The following is a 4,704-nucleotide window of genomic DNA, read 5'->3' as shown; positions in this document are numbered from 1 at the left end:
CTTCGTAAGTCAACAGGAATTTGCACAAGTGTTGGTTGTCCCAAGGCTTTCCATGTGTCAAACGAGAGAACATTATAATCTACACCAGAGTCAATTAAGGCAGAGACAAAGTAGGTAGTCTCATGAAGATGAAGGCACACTTGAATATTGAATGGATCGACATATGGTTCATCAGTAGCCAACTGTAAGGCCATCATAGAAGCTTTGCGACGCTCCTTGGCTTTTGCAACTCTAGCTTTAGCCTCCTCTTGAGCCTGACGTTTAAGCAGGTCAAGTGCTTCTTTCCGTGTTTGTGCAGCATGCATCTGTTGAAGCATGGCTTCAGTTAATGGTTCATTGTATTTCTTGAGACGACTTCCATTAATGAAGTTAGGCATTTGCTCACCTTCTAGTGTCTCTAAACGCACTGCACCACTTGGAGTAAGCTCATTAATCACAAACGGTCCTAGGCCACGTTTCTTGAGCTTTCTCTTATGCTTCTTAAGTGTGTACAAGAGCACAAGGTCCCTTTTTTTGAATCGGCCAGTTGTTACATTTCTATCATACCATTGCTTCTGTCTCCTCTTCTCGGCATACATCCCCATTACCGCCAATAAGCGGGTCTCATCAAGCTTTTCCAATTCATCAATGCGTTGTGAAAGCTCATGGCCAGTCCAATCCAATTGTTTAGCTACTCGTAGAGTAGGTACAAGATATTCAATGGGAAGAATTGCGTCTAATCCAAAAGCAAGCTCAAATGGGGTTGTGCCCACAGATGTTTTATAGGCTGTCCCATATGCCCAAAGAACTGAGTGCAACTTTTGCTCCCAATCAGTCCTATGTCCCTCAACAATCTTTGTGAGTGCTGTGCAGAGAATCTTGTTAGTACTCTCAGCTTGTCCATTGGTCTGGGGGTGATAGGGTGCAGAATGCTTGTGAATTACCATAAATTCTTGAAGCAAAAACTCTATGACCTCATTTACAAAGTGCACACCTTGATCACTAACGATTTCAATGGGTAAGCCATAGCGTGTAAACACGTACTCATACAGAAACTTGGCTGTGGTTCTGGCATCATTTTTGACTGTAGCCTTTGCCTCTACCCATTTGGTCAAATAGTCCGTTTTGCGACTATAATATATTCCGCATGCGTGTGACGAGCTGGAGGTTTAATGGGACCGACAAAATCAATACCCCATTTTGCAAAAGCGCGTGTGCTTAACATAGGTCGCAATGGCATATTGTCCTTTGTGATGGGAGGTTTGGTCCTTTGACAATCGTCACAACGTTTCACATATTCTTCGGTATCCATTTGTAAGGTTGGCCACCAAAGCCCAGACCACCTAATCAACTTAGCTGTGGTATTGCCCGAAAAGTGTCCACCCCCAACACTTGCATGTGCATGAGTCAAGATTTTCAAGTAGTCAGCTTCACATACACGCATGCGTAAGTTGCCATCCTTGCTCCTCTTGTAGAGTTGGCCCTCTATCAGCATATAGTTGGCCGCTTCAACTTCAATAGCATGCTTTCGATATCTAGGAATTTTTTGATCAGTATGACCATGTTGAAGATAGTCCACAATATACTTCAACTTGGTGTAGTTGAAATTTGGAATAATGTGACATTATGAATTGGCTGTTGAATTTGACATGAAGCACAGTTACGAACAAATTTTTCAGCATCCGCATGCATGGTAGGCCACCATTGTCCATCCTGAGATATACGTCGCACACAAGTAGTAGCTGATGCATGGATTCCACCGATACCCGCATGTGCCCATTCCAAGATTTCCTCATATTGGTCAGGATTAGGTATAAGCCGCAACACTCCATCATTACCCTGACGATATAATCTCCCTGAGATTAACTTGAATGGTCGCCATAGGTCCACATTAGGACCCGCTAGTTGTATCTGCCCACTTGTCAAAATTTCTAAGATGGATTCAGACCATCTAGGAGCTGTCTCTACAAGGAAAAGTGTTGAATCTAACATATCATCATCCACACCCACAGGAGCTTCGCCTGAGGTGATTCGAGACAAATGATCTGCCCTAAGATGAGTTGTTCCTTTTCGAACTGCCACTTCAAAATCAAACTCAAGAAGGATGATAAACCACCTCACAATCCTTCCAGTTGCACAAGGCTTATTTACCAAATATAGCAATGCTTGATGGTCCACAAAAAATATGAATTTGTTTGCCAAAGGGTAATGGCGAAACTTTTTCACTGCATATATCATGGACAATCCTTCTCTTTCTGTTGTGGTGTAATTCTTCTCAGCATTGTTCAACTGTCGACTAGCATATGAGATTGGGAAATCCTTATTATGTTCTCTCGATTGAGCCAAAATACATCCAATTGCAAAGTTTGAAGCATCAATATGGACATGAAAGATTTGGTTCCAATCTGATGCCCGTAAGATGGGTGCAGTCACTAATGCTTGCTTCAACTTTTCAAAGGATTCCTCACACTCATCAGTCCAATTAAACTTTACAAGAAGAGCATATAATGGTCTGGCTAGGACAGCGTACATGTAGATGAATCGACGATAATAGCCACAATGTCCCATAAATGTTTGTACCCCTTTAGGGTTGATAGGCCGAGGTAATGAGACAATGACATCAATTTTATCCATATCTGTTGAAATCCCGTTGCGAGAAACAATATGGCCCAAAATTTTCCCTTGTCTTACCATGAATTTGCACTTATCAGGATTCAAGCATATACGATAAAGTTGACACTTTTGAAACACAAGTCTGAGGTGTTCTATATGATCATCACGCTCTTGTGAGTGAACACATAAATCATCCATGAAGATCTCAAGAAATTGCCTAAGGTACTCCTTGAATACATGACTCATTAACCGCTGAAAGGTTGCTGGTGCATTTGTTAGACCAAATGGCATAACACGATAGGCAAAGATGCCATCTTCAGTAACAAAGGTTGTCTTGTGTTGATCCTTTGGATCAATTGACACTTGATTGTAACTGGAGAATCCATCCAAGAAACTATATGCCTTTTTCCCTGCAACTCGTTCTAGAACATGATCCGTGATTGGAAGTGGGTAATGATCACGCACAGTAGCTGCATTTACCTTCTTGAGGTTTACACATACTCGAAGTTTTTCATTTTTCTTGGGCACCACTACAATAGGGGAGACCCATTCAGTGTGTTCAATCTCATAGATAAATTCTGCCTCTAAGAGCTTGTCTATTTCTTCCTTTATCTTCCGTACGAAATTTTCATTGTAAGTATAAGGACGTTGCTTGGAGGGCTTTGCATCCTCTCGCAATGGAATTGTATGCTGACATATGCTTGGATCAACTCCTTTGAGGTCTTTATAACTCCAAGCAAAAACATCGCGATACTCCTTTATTGTTTGAATTAATAACTTCTCCTCATCTAAGGACAAGTCTCTGGTAATCCACACATAGCGAGGCTCTTCTCCTGGCTTAGCAATATCAATCTTTTTTGCATCTTCTGGACCATCATATGAAACCCCTGGCGTGCTTGGTTTTTGTCGCATGGGCTGTTGAAGAACAATCTTCCGATCTTGAAGAGTGTACTGTGTGAAATTGGGAGGAACATTGAGACCTTGTTCTTGTCCACTTGAGTCTTCACTCATTGAAGACCATGCGGTTTTGAGCTCTCCTTTGCCATCTTGCATCGGATTTTTTTGTTCAACCGTTGTCTTTGCACTTCCGATACTCTCTTTTGAATCGGTTTTAGACTTGAGTTTTGGTTTTTGTTTCTTCGTTTTTTTACGATTTTTGCTAACAGTTGTTAGCTTTTCTCCTGCTTGGAATCCATCTGATTGTTTTACTTGGTCTTTGATACTATCTTGTGCTTGGATATAGTATAGATATCCGTTCTTTCCTGAGAAGTGAGGTGGTGGTCGAGAGTTTTCACTCTTAGACTCCTCCTTTTCTTTTTGTAGTCTCTCACGTCGTTCCCTCTCATCTTGTTTACGGATTCTTTTATGGCTCTTACATCATTTACGTTTAGGTCGGCTTCGAGGGATCTCTACTTGAACCTCCCTTCCTCTCAAGAGTAGGTGTGCCTTTCCTAACTCTTCCTCAGGGATTGTCACATCATTATTAAAATCAGAGTCCCATCCATCTTCCTTATCAGCATCATTAGCAGATTCGAGTGTTAAATCCTCTACTGAGACTTCCTCGACATGCATGTTCTCAAGCAGCCCAAGGGGATGTTCTAAGCTTCCATCTGCTAGCTGCAAGCGCATCCTGGTACTCCTAATAGCTGGTTTGTCCCACTTTTCCCAAATGGACCTTGTCACAATGCCCACTCCTGCACCACTATCAAGTATTGCAGTTGAAGCTACTTTTCTTACTTCTAATGGGAGGGTAGCATTTCCCTGATCGTCCTCACAAAATTTTCCTACTTTGTTGATAGGAACTGGCATAACATGCTTTGTCTCAAGGTGTATAGTACACTCATGGTGACCCTTTTGTAGCAATACCTGCTCTGACAAACATGTGGCAATATCATTCCACAACTCAGGTCGAATTTTTATCAAATCAAGCAAAGGTAAGGTACAAGCCACTGGTGCTGACAAAATAGCTTGCACGATACTCATATCCTTCTCCTTTGTCAACCTTTTATGCATGGAGGGTATCCTCAAGGTTTGAGAACAGTTCTCGTATTCTCCCAGATATGATGGTAAGGTTTTCATTGTATGCTTACTTCTAGGAGAAACAATTGTTTG

The sequence above is a fragment of the Cibotium barometz genome, chromosome 2, assembly GCF_041138505.1.
Source record: "Cibotium barometz isolate CiBa-2024 chromosome 2, ASM4113850v1, whole genome shotgun sequence".
Lineage (NCBI taxonomy): Eukaryota > Viridiplantae > Streptophyta > Polypodiopsida > Cyatheales > Cibotiaceae > Cibotium > Cibotium barometz.
The sequence above is the reverse complement of the archived record's forward strand: the minus strand, read 5'-3'. Positions refer to the sequence as shown.